Genomic DNA, 19,477 nt, shown 5'->3' on the forward strand with positions numbered 1-19,477 from the left:
CCACATACAAATATGCATCTTCTTCTCCAGTTGAAATCAAAACCACAACCCACAATCAAATCCCCATCTTTTTCGCTTAAAATTTAAACCAAAATCCATAAGCAGATCTTCATCTTCTTCTTCGTTTGATGTATTTTGAGAAAATCAATTTTATGCAGTAAAGACATAATAAAATAAGTTTGAAGCTTAAACCAAAACCAATGTTCGAAGATGTTTGAAGCAAAAACGTTTGATGTTACTTGAGCAAAATCAATTTATACAATATGGAAAAAAAACATAAAAGTGAAGTAAAATAAGAGGTTAAGGGATGCACTTACATCCAAGTGTAAAAGAAGATAGTTGTTCTTGAAACTTGAAAACTAAAGCCAGATAAATGTTGATGGTAGAAGTAGAAATCATTGACAGTGGAGAAAGGGAGATATGATGTGATGAAAGTGGAGGGAGGGAAGAGAAGGACACAATTTTTTCTATAAATGGAAATTAGGGAAATGAGTTCTCCTAGAAGCTCAATGTTTTTGTTCATATACATCTTCTTCTCCGGTTAAAATCAAAACCACAACCCACAATCAAATCTCCATCTTTTTCGCTTAAAATTTAAACCAAAATCCATAATCAGATCTTCATCTTCTTCTTCGTTTGATGTATTTTGAGAAAATCAGTTTTATGCAGTAAAGACATAATAAAATAAGTTTGAAGCTTAAACCAAAACCAATGTTCGAAGATGTTTGAAGCAAAAACGTTTGATGTTACTTGAGCAAAATCAATTTATACAATATGAAAAAACATAAAAGTGAAGTAAAATAAGAGGTTAAGGGATGCACTTACAGACAAGTGGAAAAGAAGATAGTTGTTCTTGAAGCTTGAAAACTAAAGCCAGACAAATGTTGATGGTAGAAGTAGAAATCATTGACAGTGGAGAAATGGATATATGATGTGATGAAAGTGGAGGGAGGGAAGAGAAGGAAACAATTTTTTTTATAAATGGAAATTAGGGAAACGAGTTCTCCCAGAAGCTCAATGTTTTTGTTCATTTGCATGTCTCAATGTTTTTGTTCATATGCATCTTCTTCTCCGGTTGAAATCAAAACCACAACCCACAATTAAATCTCCATCTTTTTCGCTTAAAATTTAAACCAAAATCCATAAGCAGATCTTCATCTTCTTCTTTGTTTGATGTATTTTGAGAAAATCAGTTTTATACAGTAAATACATAATAAAATAAGTTTGAAGCTTAAACCAAAACCAATGTTTGAAGATGTTTGAAGCAAAAACGTTTGATGTTATTTGAGCAAAATCAATTTATACAATATGGAAAAAAACATAAAGGTGAAGTAAAATAAGAGGTTAAGGGATGCACTTACGGACAAGTGGAAAAGAAGATAGTTGTTCTTGAAGCTTGAAAACTAAAGCCAGACTAAAGTTGATGGTAGAAGTAGAAATCATTGACAGTGGAGAAAGGGAGATATGATGTGATGAAAGTGGAGGGAGGGAAGAGAAGGAAACAATTTTTTCTATAAATGGAAATTAGGGAAATGAGTTCTCCTAGAAGCTCAATGTTTTTGTTCATTTGCTTATCTCAATGTTTTTGTTCATATACATCTTCTTCTCCGGTTAAAATCAAAACCACAACCCACAATCAAATCTCCATCTTTTTCGCTTAAAATTTAAACCAAAATCCATAATCAGATCTTCATCTTCTTCTTCGTGATGTATTTTGAGAAAATCAGTTTTATGCAGTAAATACATAATAAAATAAGTTTGAAGCTTAAACCAAAACCAATGTTCAAAGATGTTTGAAGCAAAAACGTTTGATGTTATTTGAGCAAAATCAATTTATACAATATGGAAAAAAACATAAAGGTGAAGTAAAATAAGAGGTTAAGGGATGCACTTACGGACAAGTGGAAAAGAAGATAGTTGTTCTTGAAGCTTGAAAACTAAAGCCAGACAAAACTTGATGGTAGAAGTTGAAATCATTGACAGTGGAGAAAGGGAGATATGATGTGATGAAAGTGGATGGAAGGAAGAGAAGGAAACAATTTTTTTTATAAATGGAAGTTGTCGCAACCTAAATGCGAAGGGAAACAACCGGCGAAAAAATAAAGAAATGACAGAAGAGTCGCCATCGTCCGTTATTTATCCCAAAGGAGGGAAAGGAAACGCTCGAAGTAAACCTGGAAAAAGGAAAGGAAAAGACAAGGTCTCGCAACCAAATCTTGGGTTCGGGAGTCGATTATGCGAAGGGAAGGTATTAGTACCCCTACACATCCGTAGTACTCTACGGGATCCACTCTTGTTGTTCTTGTCTAAAGGGTGGGGGTTTATCTAATGTACTATTTACTAAAAGAGGGGTCAAAAGAAAATGACTCGCACGGATGTCGCATCCACTGCATAGGTATCTCATCTGAATATGAGAATCAGAGTCTTCGTAGCTCGTCTACCTATGGGTTAAAGAGGAGTGTGCTCGCTAAGACATCGCGTCTTATGCCTACGTATCTCATCTGGAATGAGAATCAGAGCAAACTGTAGTTCGGCTAACTAGGGGTTTGTTTTGGACGAACGACGTTACTACGTAATCTACCGGATGCTCGACCTTTGGAGACTTACTCGGCTGTAGTAGAAGGAGTTAACGTGTTCTTAGGAGAAGAAAAATCAATGAGTTTGTTTGTGTTTTAGGGATGCTCATGCAAAAAGGAAGTCCTAGACGAAGGAACCGTGCTACTTTAATCGACATGCAAACGAGAGACTATACGAAGCCTAGCAATCCTATGGGGAGACGATCACACCATACAAAACAAACATGCATAAAGTAAACATGCCAATATGGGGCTCAAACATACGTGGGTATGGCTTTAGTCAAGAGGGGTCATATTAACCTCTACAAACAAGCCATGGAAGGGTAATCAAACGGGCTCTTAACCACTGACACTCAACGTCAGGGTGAGCAGATCAAAAGGGTAATGAGGATAAGACCTCATAGCTCTTAACCCTGGACAGGGTGAGCTCATGACAAAAAAGTGGGGATTCAGAAAGGTGGAACCCTCTCCACCTGTAAGACCCCAATTTTGTCCCTAAGATCCCTCATGGCATCATATCATAACATTACATAGCCTCAAGGATCTCTGAGCATCTTGCCTTCCTTTCCCTTTGGGTGGGATATCCTGTGAGTGGTTTGAGATCACCAGGCATTTTTGCATTATATATCATTGCTTTTCTTGTTTTAATCACTAACCAAAAGTACCAAAAATATGTCATCTAACATTTGTTTTGCAGTTTAAGCAGTCATCAAGTCATGCAATTCAAGGTTTTCCTTTGTACAAGAAAGGATGGTATTTTCTTGGTATAAGGACCACATGATATTATTTTGAGCTTATATGAGCTAGAGGTTCATTTTGAAGCAAATCCCCCAAGTGTTTGAGGCTCAAATTCATCAGGCATTGTCAAGGTCATCTGAGGACCATATGATCAACTGTGCAGTTAATTGAAGGCTTTGAGGTGTGGGAAATGATCTGAGACATCCCATTCATGTTTAAACAAGGCCTATTCATCATGTCAAACATCTATCTTGAAGATTTTGAAGCCATTGCAAAAGTTTCCCAAAATGGAAAGTGACCTGTAATTTCAAGTTTCCAAAAATGGCAAGTTTTTGGTCCACATTCAACTTAACTTTCCAACATCAAAGAAGCTTCAAATGTATTTTTGGTCAACATGAAAGTTGAAGATATTTCTCTCCCCTTTTCAAAAAGTCCTATATAATGATCATCTGATAAATGGTTGAGGAGTTATAAACAAATGATTGCAAAGTATGCTTGGAACTTCAAAGTGCCATAACTTTTGATTCAAAACTCCAAATTGAACCACTCTTTTTGCAAAAGAGATTCCAAATCCATCATTGCATTGCATGAAAAAAGCTCACATGATCAAGTGTCCATTCAAGTGCTTTTTGGAGGGAAAATGCATAATTTGAATTTGGTGAATCACATGAGCCAAATACCAATCCTATCATGTTCATGAGCTGATTTTAAATGATTTTGAACCTTGCATGAGCACTGTTCATATGCACTTTTGCCATGCATAGGTGTATTTACCAATTTTGCCATGCACCTCATATCTTCCTAATTTCAATTAGCAAAAGCTTAATCTTAATTGCAGCATGCTTAATGGAGAGTATATAAGCCTAATCCTAACTGCATTTGCCATAACATCACATTCTAGATCTAGAATTCCATTTTCCCTCCATTTTTTATTTCATCTCAAACTTCAAATTTCTTCACACAGGCTATCAAAATTCTTGCATAATCTTGTTTACCATGCATCATTGAGTAGGAATTGATCTCTGGTTTGAAGAATTCCATCCAGATTCGTGCACATCAAGATCATGAACATGAACATGGAAGCTTCAAATTAAGCTGGATTCAAGGTGTTTCAAGTGCCAATTCTTGCATCAAACTTCATAACAAGGTTGAGGGAGAAGATCTGGAAGTGGTGAAGCCTTGAACGTGCGAGATCAACACACTGCTCTTCAAACCAGGTGAAATTCGAATCTCATTATTTGCCTTTCCATGTGCATGATCTTGTAGAGTTTTTGATGCTGATGATCCTGATATAAATAGATCTTGAAATGGATGAGAATTGAGTGAGATACGTGGATTTAAAGTTTGGTTGTTCATATTGTTTTCCTTCGATCCACGCGTATCAGTGAGAATTAGAGCAAATAAATGTGATATTCGAGTTCCTCATGGCAAGACGGTTCGATCCATATATAATGTGCTAAAATCTGGAAAAAAAATTATGGATGTCGTCGGCGTACCACTGGAATCACTATTCCGGCCGTCTGGTTCAGTGCGTAGGGTTTCACTGTGCGCGCGCTTGCAACCATTAAGTCCTCGGTTCGAACCTTGCCTCGCGCTTGTTTCTCCATTTATTTTCCATTTGAAACTCTGCGTTTCACTTGTTGAAACGCGCCTGTGACCTTCAAGTCCTTGGTTCGATTCTCAGCGCTGGCATTTTTTGATTTCCAATTGATTTAATTCTTGAACGCGCTTACAATTGTCCATGCCTTGGTTCGACTCCTGCACTTGGCATTTTCTTTTATTTCATTTTAAGCGCTTTTGACCTGCTTGTCCTGTGTTCAATTCCTGAATGCATGCTGCTGATTTTCCATTTCCAATATCATTTTCCATTATTTCATGTTGTTTCCATATTATTTCCTATTATTTCATCAACTTGCAAAAATCATAAAAAATAGAAAACATGTCCAATTTAATCCAATTTTTTTTTACATGTTCATTTTAATGTCTAGTTTTTTTTAGCATTTATTTCATGATTTTTTGTATTGCTGGATTTTTAAATGTGCTTGATTGTTTGAACATGATACCAAAATGACATGTTGTGCTAATTAATTTGTGAAATGCTCATGGTTTATCCAATTGCCTTGAAATTTGATATGCTTATTCATAACATGTAACATGATCTTTTGGCTTTTGTTTGGCATTTTTACCATTTAATACCACTGTTTTGGACACATGGACATATGGTGTGACATTTGGTGTAACATTTTGTACCTTGTACTTGTGCATTTTCATTCATATGCCATTTGTTTGCCTCTGGACTTAATTTTTGGTATGATGCTTGTCCATAACATGTTAAGTGCATATAAAATTTTTCATGATCATTAGATACATTTCTGTTTTAATGTGGAATTTCTATTCTTGATGTCCAATTTTGATCACATTGTTTGCCTTTGCTTTATCTTGATTAATTGATGGCTTTGCTTTTTGAATTGGCTTTGGTCCTTTTGAGGCCTTCATCTTGTTTGATTGAATGTACTTCATGTGAAATATTGACTTCTGTTTTGGTCATTTGACTTGCCTTTGACCCTAGTCTTTGTACTAGTGGTTTGTACTCACCAATTGTGCTTCATGTTTTAGGTTTGAGCATTTAGCTTTGATGATTGGTGTGGCCTCATTATTTGAGATGCCATTTGCTTTGATCACTAACTCTTGTTGTGTTGTAGGTCCATTGGTGTGATGAACTCACTTGAGTGCTTGCATTTGAGACTTCCATTGTGTATAATTGTTGGATGATTCCACTGTTGTCTGTTTGGTTCTCTGAATACACTATTAACTGTTTGGCTTTTGTACAGGTACATTAGTTGCTAGCTAGCTTTTGCTTAGCCTTTGCTTTGGAGTGTGGTTGATACACCACTGAGGTAGCTTAGCCTTCTTACTCCATGTAGTCTGGAAGTCCTGTCACCTTTTTGGCAGGCATTTGGCTGAAGTCCTCCTTAAGAGGCCATGACTGTGCATGTTTATATTTGTGCCAAAGACATCCTTAATGAGGCATGTTACTTGTTAAGTCCTCCTAAGTGAAGAGGCAATTGACAGATAGAAGGGATTAGCAAGCAATCCCCTGTTAATCGTTGAGTCGTTCATTATGCTCGCACTACGTGCTGATGCTCTTGAACATAACTCAAGATCTTGTATAGAGTCAGTCAAGTGGAATAGGGTCCCTCATTCTGGATCCCCACACATTCTTTGATTTAATCTCACCCAGGCCAGGGTTAAGAGCATGAGGTCTCATCCTCATTTCCTTTCATCAGCTTCACCCTAACTCTCGATGTTAGTGGTTAAGAGCTTCAGAACACCCCTACAGTTTTGGCTTGTTTGTCGAGGTTGATATGACCCCTTGACTAAAGCCTAACCATTTGTCTGAGCCTCTAGTTTGTGTATAGAGTGTGATGATTGCATTTTGTGTGTTTGCATTTGTTTGCTTGTTTGTTTGAGGAGTTAGATGTAAGACCATTGATTGGCTTTCTGTTTCCTATCTGTTTTGTGGAGTTAGATATAAGACCATATATTGGCATTCTGCATCCGTTTATTTTATTTGTTCAGGAGTTGGATATAAGTCCATATATTGGCATTCCGTTTCCATTTTATTGTTCGGGAGTTAGATGTAAGTCCATATATTGGCATTCTGTTTCCGTTTTGCTTGTTCAGGAGTTGGATGTAAGTCCATTGATTGGCATTCCGTTTCCTCTTTCTGTGGTTCTCCCATGAGCCTTGCTTATTGCTTTTACCTTGTGCTGCTTAATTCTAAAGGAACTTACTTGGATCATCTCTATGATCTTGAGAAAGGAATTCCTATCTGTGGTTGCATCCCTTACCCCTCACCCTTTTGTTAACCTTTCTCATCCCTAACCTTGAACCAGAAAAACTTTTGTGCAAACATTTGACTTGTTTTCAACATTAGAAACCTAGGCCTTATGCCTTTGATTTTCAAACTCTCTTTCACTAATACTCATTGTGAATGAACTTTAAGTCAACTTTGACCATCTTTGTGAATACTTCTAATTGGTTAATTCAACCCACTCAATTGCTTTTGTGGCCTATGTCCACTTCTTAATCAAGTTTTCATGCATTAGCCATAGATCTGATTTATCTTAGTGGTTGATGTAAATCTCACTGTGTCCTTAGTGATTGAATTGTAAGACTTACATGCTTATTATAGGGTATAATCCCTCACTAGCATGTCGAAGTTGTTCTCACATGGTGGACTTGTGGTTGTTCAGGTCGAGTTTTCTCCCTTTGATAACGAAAGACCTTAAGGCTTTTGTTTAAAATCAATCCACTCACTGTTTTGAATTTTTTTACCCGAACTACGGGGTTTTGATCCTTATCTTTCATGAAAAGGTACGCAGGCAATGGGTTCATCCATCCAAACACAAAATGTAAATAAACTTGTATATTCTTCTCTCATCTCTTCAATCATGTTTTGCACAAAATATTTTCATAAACAATAACCAATACAGCAAGTTGTGAAAAGGGCTCCCTAGGAGTACCTAGGATGCATTGGGTGCCTAACACCTTCCCTTTACATAACCAACCCCCTTACCCAGATCTCTGACCCTCTTTTACTAGTTTTGCTTGTAAAACTTTATAGGTTTTTGTTCGCTTTCTAACCATTCCTTTGGGTAAATAGAAGTGCGGTGGCGACTCGACTTTGTATGATTTACCTTGGATCTAGTTAATATTTCCAATGGTGACGAATACACCGCTACACCACTGACCGACCGGACAAAAGATCTTGGGCTTTTGTTCTGAAGCATCGACACATAGTGTGAGCATAAAGAACGACACACTGAATAACGGGGGATTGACTACTAATCCCTTTTATCCGTCAATTGCCTCTTCATGGAGGTCTTTTAGCACAAAAGTAAACACACCAAAAAAACATTGCCTCCTATCGAGGTCTTTTTAGCTAAGAAAGCAGTAAAATGCGGGAAAGGTGTAAAAGGGATCAAGAGATCTACCACACGGATAAAGATCCGAAGTAATAGCAACTAAAGAACCGAGAAACCCAGAGATCTCTTAAGCTGATTGGAGAGATCGATTGAAATTGAATTGCACGGTTGGGTTTGCAGAGCAATCTTAGGGTTTATTTGAGATAGAATTGGTTCTTTGCAGATGAGTTCCCTTCAGTGTCCGGAGTCTGAATTCTGTTAGCTTCTTCTCCAGCTATTTCCCTTCTGCCCCTTTTGGGAGATGGAAGTCTAGAATTTATAACCTGATTTTCGTGGCTTTGTGGGCTCAAATGAGAGAGGTCCAAGTCCAAGATTTTTCTGTTATATTTTTAAAACGCGTGGTCTTCGCCTAGCGAAGAATTTACTCGCCTAGCGAGCATGACAGTTCAGATTCGTTAAGCGAACCACGCTGCTCGCCTAGCGAGCATGACAGCTCAAGAACAGACTTTTGCTCCTTCCAAATTAGCATTTTGAATGATGAATAGGCCCCATTTGAACATGTTGGAAGAACTCAAGTCATTCCCCTGTGTTGACTGATAACCCAGATAGAACCCACAAAGTGTCTTGGATGATATTCAAGCTTCTTGGAGCTAATTCTGATTGACATAATGAAATGCAATATGAAATGTTAAATGACCTAAAACTGAATGCATGAATGAGGGGTGCAAATTTGAGGTGTTACAGCTGCTCCTATTTAATCAACTGGAGACCCGAAAAGAAGATAGCAGCGACTTTCGCACTTTTGAGGTATCAAGGGATTGAATACAATAAAAGCCTGAAAATTTGCACTGAAGTGATGTGAAGTAACAATGCCTGTCAGAATCGGCAGAGAGGTGGTCTTGAAAGAAGAATCCGTCTGGTACGGTGGGAGTCGGTCTGAATATCGAAAAAGAATGTTAACCTGGATACCAAAATATATGGTAACACAGAAATAACCATAGCCTGAATGCCGCTCATCAGCCTGAATACTGGAAATGACTTTGATTTGAGCATCGGAAAATATGAGATCATTAATATCGGTCTGAACACCGAGAGACTCACCTGAATGCCACTTCGGTCTGAATACCTGAAAAACTGGTCTGAATGCCACAAGTTGCGTTGACCTGAACGTCGGAAACTTCTTCGATCTGAACATCGGAAAATTGGCCTGAATGCCACTTCGGTCTAAATACCAGAAACTTGGCCTGAATGTCGCTCCGGTCTGAATACCGGAAGATTGGCCTGAATGCCACAAGTTGCGTCGACCTGAACGTCGGAAACTTCTTCGATCTGAACATCGGAAAATTGGCCTGAATGCTACTTCGGTCTGAATACCAGAAACCTTCATGCCTGTCAGCATCGGCAGAAATAAGGAAGATGATACTTAAGGCGGCGCGTGGGCCAACGACCCCTGCTGAGAATAATAAAGATAAGTCATGAACACTCTTTAGTCTGAGTACTGGAAACAACTTCTGGCTTGTCACTTGGGATACCGAGAATACCTTATGCTTTACATGCGTATGTTTGAATTTTTCAATGGCGTAATGCTCCATGAAAATGGAAATGCTACGCAATTTGGGAAGATGCAATGCAATAAGATTCTACATGCAGGGATGCGAAATGCTAGGTTCGAGAGAACGCCAAGCCGAGGCAAGGAATTCTGCTGGGGAAATGATCACAATCTTCTGGACCCTAGCAAGGTTGTTGGAGATGCACAGGACAATGAACTCTGTGGGGAAATGACCCGCCACACGGTGTTCTGGCAAATAACAGAATACCGAGGCTCTGACTAGGGAGAGAATGGCATTGAAAACTTGTTGTTGAGGAAAGCGACAGTGGTTCTGGCAACCCTAATCTGCGAGAGAGACGACTCAGCAGGGGAAGCAGACGCCGATACCGTACCGAGATTCTGCTTCAAGGAAAGAGACCATGGATTTAGCGTCGAGATCATCGATCTAGCATCGAACTCTGAGGAGCAGCCACTTCTGCTGGGAAGATACAGTCTGGCACTGTCAACTCCGTTGGGGATATACAGTCTGGCACTGTCAACTCTACTGGGGAGTGTATAGTCTGAAACAAATGCTTGGGGAAGTACAACAGTGAGAGCCTGCTGGGGATTGAAGAATCCAACGCTCGGACCCGCTCTGCAGGGATAAGACACCAGATTCCAACTGTTGAGGAAAAACATCCGCGATCATTTGATGGGGACCTTAAGGAAATGCCCCGAGTGTACCGGTTCTGAATAGAAGATCCAAAGCACTTAAAATTTAAAGCAATTTTAAATGTTTATTAAGCATGTACCTGTAAAGCTCTTATGTTTCATGATGCAATGTTTATCAAAAATTCGGACGTCATTTTTGCAAACAAAACAGTAAAAATAAAAATAAAAACGGGGATATACTGAATAACATGATTTTATTGATTGAATGGCCTCTGAATAGGCATTTACATCAGGAAGCAATCCCTGGAAAGAGGTAATCGCACAAAAGATAAAAACAGAAATTAATCTAATGGCAATGTGAAATGGATTTCTATCGGGTTCCAATTCTTCTATGACTCGCTCGTCTTCAAGGTCCTCCAGATGATCAGCTTTCTGAAAAGAGTGATTGGAATGTTTCCTACCTTTCGAAAGTTTCCAGTTATCGACATGGGATGAGATTCAGAACTACTCAGAATGCATTCATTCACTTAATCCCTAACTTTTTCCTAGATCGCCCTTTTCGGGTTTTCAATCCACCGGGATACCCATTTTTTCCTAAGTTGCCCTTTCAGGTTTTCAACTTACCGGGTGTACAGTCTTTTCCCTAATTTTTGCCCGAACCTTTTCATTTTCTTGGTTCGTCGGGATGCCCATTTTTGCCTGGACTATTCTTTTTATTGTCCAGCGGGTCTATTTTATGCGAAGTATTTTTTAACTGCGTCTGAGTTCACAGGGGAAGTGAAGTTTTCACCATCCATAGTTGCAAGCATTAAGGCTCCACCATCAAAAACCTTGGTGACAATATACGGTCCATCATAGTTAGGAGTCCACTTGCCCCTGTGATCTGTCTGAGGAGGAAGGATCCTTTTCAACACTAAATCCCCAACTTGGAAACATCGAGGACGCACTCTCCCGATCAAAGGCTCTCTTCATCCGACTCTGGTACAACTGCCCATGACAAATGGTTGTCATTCGCTTCTCTTTGATAAGACTCAACTCATTGAACCTTGTCCGAACGCATTCAACTTCGTCTAACTTGACATCCAACAGGACTCTTAGAGAAGGAATCTCCACTTCAACAGGTAGGACTTCTTCCATACCGTACACAAGGGAGTAAGGGGTTGTCCCGGTCGATGTACATACTGAAGTACGGTACCCATGCAAGGCGAAGGGTAGCATCTCACACCAATCTCTGTACGTGACGACCATCTTCTGCACAATCTTCTTTATATTCTTATTTGCTGCCTCAACAGCGTCGTTCATCTTAGGACGATAAGGGGAAGAGTTGTGATGCTGAATGTTGAAGTTCTGGCACAACTCTTTCATCATTTTGTTATTGAGATTAGAACCATTATCAGTGATGATCCTTTCGGGAATCCCATAACGACAAATGATTTCTTTCTTAATGAATCGGGCAACCACATGTCTGGTGACATTCGCGAACGACGCTGCTTCGACCCACTTGGTGAAATAGTCGATGGAAACAAGGATGAAGCAATGCCCATTGGAAGTAGTCGGCTCAATCTTTCCAATCATATCAATGCCCCACATAGCAAAAGGCCACGGCGAAGACATCAAATTCAAAGGATTTAGCGGCACATGTACCTTATCAGCATAAATCTGGCATTTATGACACTTCCGAGCATATTTGAAACAATCAGATTCCATGGTCATCCAGTAATAACCTGCTCTTAACAATTTCTTAGCCATTGCATGTCCGCCGGCATGAGTACCGAAGGAGCCTTCATGAACTTCCTGCATTAACATGTCTGCTTCGTGTCTATCCACGCATTTGAGCAAAACCATATCGAAGTTCCTCTTATACAGCACGTCGTCCTTGTTCAAGAAGAAACTGCCTGTCAATCTTCTCAAAGTCTTTCTATCATTGTTGGATGCCCCTGCAGGGTACTCTTGATTCTTCAGAAAGCATTTGATGTCGTGATACAAGGGCTTGTCATCAACTACCAGTTCAGCAGTAAACACATACGCGGCCCTATCAAGGCGCATAACATCGATCCTGGGAGCATAGTTCCACCAAGTCACTTTGATCATGGAGGATAGAGTGGCAAGAGAATCTGCCATCTGGTTCTCATCACGAGGTATATGATACAGCCTTACTATTATGAAGAAAGTCAACAATCTTCTCGTGTAATCTCTGTAGGGGACCAGATTAGGCTGGAGAGTATTCCAATCACCATTCACTTGATTGATCACTAGAGCTGAATCTCCGAAGATGTCCAAAGTCTTGATTCTCAAATCAATGGCTTGCTCAATACCCAAGATACAGGCTTCATACTCAGCTTCATTATTGGTGCACTCAAAAGTCAGACGAGCGGTGAAAGGCATGTGGGCACCTTTCGGAGTGGTAATGACAGCACCAATTCCACTTCCTTTGGCATTGACAGCCCCATCAAACAACAAAGTCCACTTTTCGTCTGGATCAGGTCCCTCCTCAACAACTAGCTCTTCGCAGTCTTTCATCTTGAGGAACATGATGTCTTCATCCAGAAAATCAAACTTCATCGGCTCATAATCTTCAACCGGCTGTTGAGCAAGATAGTCTGACAGAATACTCCCCTTGATGGCTTTCTGGGATGTATACTGGATGTCGTACTCTGTCAGTACCATTTGCCAACGAGCAACCCTTCCGGTGAGAGCTGGCTTCTCGAATATATACTTGACTAGATCCATCTTGGAGATCAATAAGGTTGTTTGAGTCAGCATGTATTGTCTCAATCGCTTAGCAGCCCATGCAAGTGCACAACATGTCTTTTCAAACATTGAGTATCTCGACTCGCAATCTGTGAATTTCTTACTCAAGTAGTAGATGGCATGCTCTTTTCTACCTGTCTCGTCGTGTTGACCGAGAATACAACCCATGGCATTGTCTAGTACTGTCAAGTACATAATCAGCGGCCTCCTTGGGACTGGAGGCATGAGGATAGGGGGATTCTGCAAATACTCTTTTATCTTTTCAAAAGCCCTTTGGCAATCGTCATTCCACCTGATAGCCTGATCTTTTCTTAGCAACTTGAAAATTGGCTCACACGTGGTTGTTAGGTGAGAGATGAACCTTGCAATGTAGTTCAACCTCCCTAAGAAACCACAGACTTGTTTCTCTGTTCTTGGCTCAGGCATTTCCTGTATTGCTTTCACTTTGGCCGGATCCACCTCAATCCCTTTTTCACTAACAATAAAACCCAACAGTTTTCCAGATCTCACCCCGAAAGTACACTTATTCGGATTAAGCCTCAGCTTGAATTTTCTCAAACGCTCAAATAATTTCTGCAGATTCACCAAATGTTCTTCTTCTGTCTGAGATTTGGCAATCATATCGTCAACATAAACCTCGATTTCATGATGAATCATATCATGGAAAAGAGTCATCATAGCTCGTTGATATGTTGCCCCAGCATTTTTCAGACCAAACGACATCACCTTATAGCAGAAGGTGCCCCATGGGGTTATGAAAGTTGTCTTCTCCATGTCTTCTGGTGCCATCTTGATTTGATTATAGCCAGAAAAGCCATCCATGAAGGAGAATATCGAGAACTGGGCTGTGTTATCCACCAAAACGTCAATGTGAGGTAATGGGAAATCGTCCTTAGGGCTAGCTCTGTTCAGATCCTAGTAGTCAACACACATCCGTACCTTTCCATCCTTCTTAGGTACTGGAACGATGTTTGCAACCCATGGCGGATAATTGGTGACTGCTAGAAACCCTGCATCCAACTGTTTTTGCACTTCTTCTTTTATCTTGACAGCCATCTCTAGTCTTGTTCTTCTGAGCTTCTGCTTGACCAGAGGACAACCTTCTTTGAGAGGCAAACGGTGTACCACGATGTCTGTGTCAAGCCCTGGCATATCCTGATAAGACCAGGCGAAGATGTCAACATACTCTTGCAGCAATTCAATCAGCCCTTTCTTCATATTATCTTCCAAGGCAGCCCCTATCTTGATCTCTCTCTTGACGTCCTCGATGCCAAGATTAATCACTTCAGTAGACTCTTGATGCGGTTGAATGACCCTTTCCTCTTGCTTTAATAGCCTGGCAAGTTCTTCAGGGAGTTCACAGTCTTCATCACCCTCTTCTTCAGCTTGAAAGATTGGATTTTCAAAGTCGAAGCGAGCCATAGCAGAACCGTTATCAATAGGATCCGGTGATGTGCATCTGCATGAGTGATGGTATGTGCTTATGAGTGTGAAAAAAAGTGAAAACTAAACAAAACATTGCCAAATATTTTTTTGATTTTTGGTTTTCTGAAAACTACAAAAATAGAAAGACAGTGAACAAAGTTTTGAATGCAAAAAGACGTTCTTTATTTATGATAAACAATGCAGGTATTCACATATATGAGCCCTACAATTAGTCATTACGCCATGGGCGGAACGTAAGACTTGGACATGCATGAACAAACAAGAAAAATTACTCTTCGAGAAAAGTGACTTGGATAATCTCCTCAGAAGACCAATTGTTGATGACTTCACCCGGGATCCTCGGACGCACCCAGTTGTCGATGTCGCAATCACTATCCCCATCTTCATCGTTGTCCGTAGAGACCTGGCCATATCGAATGACGCCAACCCTAGAGAAAGTAATCGGCCCCTGACGAGTCTGAAGTGTTGAAGTTGTAGAAGTCAGAGCTGGCTGATACCCAATCCCGAACTTGTCTTCTTTCATTGGTAACTCCAACAGACGTCCCCAACCAGGAGCACCACCTGAATCCACCAAGGCCTATGCCTGTTTGAAGGACGAGATAGAGGCACCCGCTTTAACTTCTTCCACCGGAGCTGCGTCCTTAATCTGAACTACCTCAGAATGATGTGATGCAATGCAAAATGAATGCAAAATGATGTGATGCAATGCAAAATGAATGCAAAATGATGTGATGCAATGCAGTGACATGCAAATCAAGGTTGCTGTATCTGCTTGAACATCTGTCGGGTTGCACTGTCTGAAGAGAAAACCACTGAGGAATAATATAGGAGATCGAAACTCTGCTCCAGAAAACCGGGTTGGTTGAAGGTTAAGGTTTCCTGAATTTAGCCCGCCCCTCACTGGTAGGTTCTAAGAACAGAAGTTTGTCAGCTTCAGCCCTTCAGTCGAGAATAATACGTTTACCACTGAAGGTTTGGCATTATTACGGGATAAAAGACCTCCACTGACTCCCCTCAACAGGACATCCTAATAGCAAGTTCCCAGCCTCGGGGTCCTCGGATTGAGCAGCGAGAATGCGCCCACTAGAGCTAACATAAACGCGTCTCGGAGGAGAGGTCTCGACTGAGTTCTCGGGAAATGGTCACCAGAGTCGACGATTTCTAAAGGAACATACTGTCGTTATGGAACACCGATAGGATAGAGTATATCCAAAAGAAACCTCGTCTGGAATGTGGGTCTTCATGAACGACTTAACGTAGCAACATGCCACGCATGCCTCATGACTATCCACTCTAAAACCTGTGTGTACGCTCAAGCCTGGGTAGTGGGCTTATCTCTCATAGAACATCCCACCCCAACAAACAAACAACCCAACAGCAGAGCCAACAGATACAAGCAATGATATGTACACAAAAATGCAATAAGGTAAAGCAGGTAAATGAATAACTGTACAAAAGAAATAAACACCCAACCAACAAGAAACCTACAAAAGTTAGGAGGGACTCGCTTATGGAAAACCAGAGATTCTGGGTTCGGTCCCCAACAGAGTCGTCAGCTGTCGCAACCTAAATGCGAAGGGAAACAACCGGCGAAAAAAGAAAGAAATGACAGAAGAGTCGCCACTGTGCGTTATTTATCCCAAAGGAGGGAAAGGAAATTCTCGAAGTAAACCTGGAAAAAGGAAAGGAAAAGACAAGGTCTCGCAACCAAATCTTGGGTTCGGGAGTCGATTATGCGAAGGGAAGGTATTAGCACCCATACGCATCCGTAGTACTCTACGGGATCCACTCTTGTTGTTCTTGTCTAAAGGGTGTGGGTTTATCTAATGTACTATTTACTAAAAGAGGGGTCAAAAGAAAATGACTCGCACGGATGTCGCATCCACTGCATACGTATCTCATCTGAATATGAGAATCAGAGTCTTCGTAGCTCGGCTACCTATGGGTTAAAGAGGAGTGTGCTCACTAAGACATCGCGTCTTATGCCTACGTATCTCATCTGGAATGAGAATCAGAGCAAACCGTAGTTCGGCTAACTAGGGGTTTGTTTTGGACGAACGACGTTACTACGCAATCTACCAGATGCTCGACCTTTGGAGACTTACTTGCCTGTAGTAGAAGGAGTTAACGTGTTCTTAGGAGAAGAAAAATTAATGAGTTTGTTTGTGTTTTAGGGATGCTCATGCAAAAAGGAAGTCCTAGACGAAGGAACCGTGCTACCTTAATCAACATGCAAACGAGAGACTATACGAAGCCTAGCAATCCTATGGGGAGACGATCACACCATACAAAACAAACATGCATAAAGTAAACATGCCAACATGGGGCTCAAACATACGTCGGTATGGCTTTAGTCAAGAGGGGTCATATCAACCTCGACAAACAAGCCATGGAAGGGTAATCAAACAGGCTCTTAACCACTGACACTGAACGTCAGGGTGAGCAGATCAAAAGGGTAACGAGGATAAGACCTCATAGTTCTTAACCCTGGACAGGGTGAGCTTATGGCAAAAAAATGGGGATTCAGAAAGGTGGAACCCTCTCCACTGACCGACCGGACAAAAGATCTTGGGCTTTTGTTCTGAAGCATCGACACGTAGTGTGAGCATAAAGAACGACACACTGAATAACGGGGGATTGACTACTAATCCTTTTTATCCGTCAATTGCCTCTTCATGGAGGTCTTTTAGCACAAAAGTAAACACACCAAAAAAACATTGCCTCCTATCGAGGTCTTTTTAGCTAAGAAAGCGGTAAAATGCGGGAAAGGTGTAAAAGGGATCAAGAGATCTACCACACGGATAAAGATCCGAAGTAACAACAACTAAAGAACCGAGAAACCCAGAGATCTCTCAAGCTGATTGGATAGATCGATTGAAATTGAATTGCACGGTTGGGTTTGCAGATGAGTTCCCTTCAGTGTCCAGAGTCTGAATTCTGTTAGCTTCTTCTCCAGCTATTTCCCTTCTGCCCCTTTTGGGAGATGGAAGTCTAGAATTTATAACCTGATTTTCGTGGCTTTGTGGGCTCAAATGAGAGAGGTCCAAGTCCAAGATTTTTCTGTTATATTTTTAAAACATGTGGTCTTCGCCTAGCGAAGAATTTGCTCGCCTAGCGAGCATGACAGTTCAGATTCGCTAAGCGAACCACGCTGCTCGCCTAGCGAGCATGACATGATGAATAGGCCCCATTTGAACATGTTGGAAGTAACTCAAGTCATTCCCCTGTGTTGACTGGTCACCCAGATAGAACCCACAAAGTGTCTTGGATGATATTCAAGCTTCTTGGAGCTAATTCTGATTGACATGATGAAATGCAATATGAAATGTTAAATGACCTAAAAATGAATGCATGAATGAGGGGTGCAAATTTGAGGTGCTACAGAAGTTAGGGAAATGAGTTCTCCCAGAAGCTCAATGTTTTTGTTGATTTGCCTGTCTCTTTTCCTCTACAAATAGTATGTTTGTGTCAATTTGAACTTTCACTCTCTTTAACTACTCTATTAACTATAATAAATAAGAATATTTTATTAAATGATATTAATTTTATCATTAAAATCAACACTGAATGTGAGAAACATATACACAAGAAGGGGATGGGGTGAATTATGTATAGGGAAATTTACTTCTTTTTCTTAAACCTGTTCAGAATCTAAGATGTCAAGCTCAGATTCTGATCCAAGCAAGAGTCTGAATTAGATCAGAGTCTAACTTCAAAGTTTCTTTCATAATGGAATATAAATGCGGAAGTGTATGAAAAGACACATAATATATTCTGGTTCCTCTCAAACCGAAAGTAGTCCAGTCCCCTTGCATCACAAGAGATTTTCACTATAATCAACCATATTATAATTTGCTCAAACAAGCTAGAAAGATACTTCTGCTCAAGCCCTCAAGCAAGAGACTTCATTGTCTGAACAACCTGTTCAAGACTTCCTGCTCAATCCCATAGAATGAGAGTTCATGCTCAATCAAATCCTGAAAGAGACTTCCTGCTTTACCCTCAAGCATGAGACTTCACTGCTCAATCTATCAAGAAAGACACTTCTTGCTTTGTCCTCAAGCATGAGACTTCAATGCTTAAACCCTTGGTTTAAGACTTCTTTACTTAGTGTAACAAAAAGATACTTCTTTGCTTAAGCACTTAACAAGAGACTTCTTACATATTCTAAACAACAATTTAGGATAATAATTACAAATGCACTTGATACTCTTATTAGTGGTGCATAGTTGCAACACAGATTCTGATGTCTTTAAGATTTATAAGTACCAATTATAAGAAATCTTAAGACCCTATTGTAGAAGCTAACAAATATATAAAAGTGTTCTTGCTAGTATCAAATCCTCTTTGTGTTGTGGGGTTCTTGTTCACAGCTTATTCAAAGACTTCTACAGTATTTAAATCTTTAGCATATTAAGAGTTTTCAACCAAAGTAAACGAACCCATATGGATAAACTTTACCAATCATCTTCAACACCTTCTTCATATCCTTGAACTTCCTTTTATAGGACTAGGAAAATAGTCGTTGGATGATTTGAACATAACGAGCAGGCTTGTTGAAGAAGTATGTCAAGAGAGTCGTTGGAGATTAACATCTGGTATGAAGCTTTATCCATTGAATAATAACAATGCTCTCACTACCTTTCAAGGTACTAGATATCTACCAATACGTAGAGCATACCGAATATGTCATATCTTTATTTCTTGAACTTTGAAAAATGAAACTCTAGTAGCCTTTATCTAGAATTATGGGGCTTTGATAAGACAAAACTGCTTTGGTACAATGCACATATCAAACGCTCTTCAGTCTTTCAAAAATTGAGCTGTCATCAAATGTT

This window comes from Lathyrus oleraceus, chromosome 3, assembly GCF_024323335.1.
Source record: "Lathyrus oleraceus cultivar Zhongwan6 chromosome 3, CAAS_Psat_ZW6_1.0, whole genome shotgun sequence".
In the NCBI taxonomy this organism is placed as follows: Eukaryota; Viridiplantae; Streptophyta; class Magnoliopsida; order Fabales; family Fabaceae; genus Lathyrus; species Lathyrus oleraceus.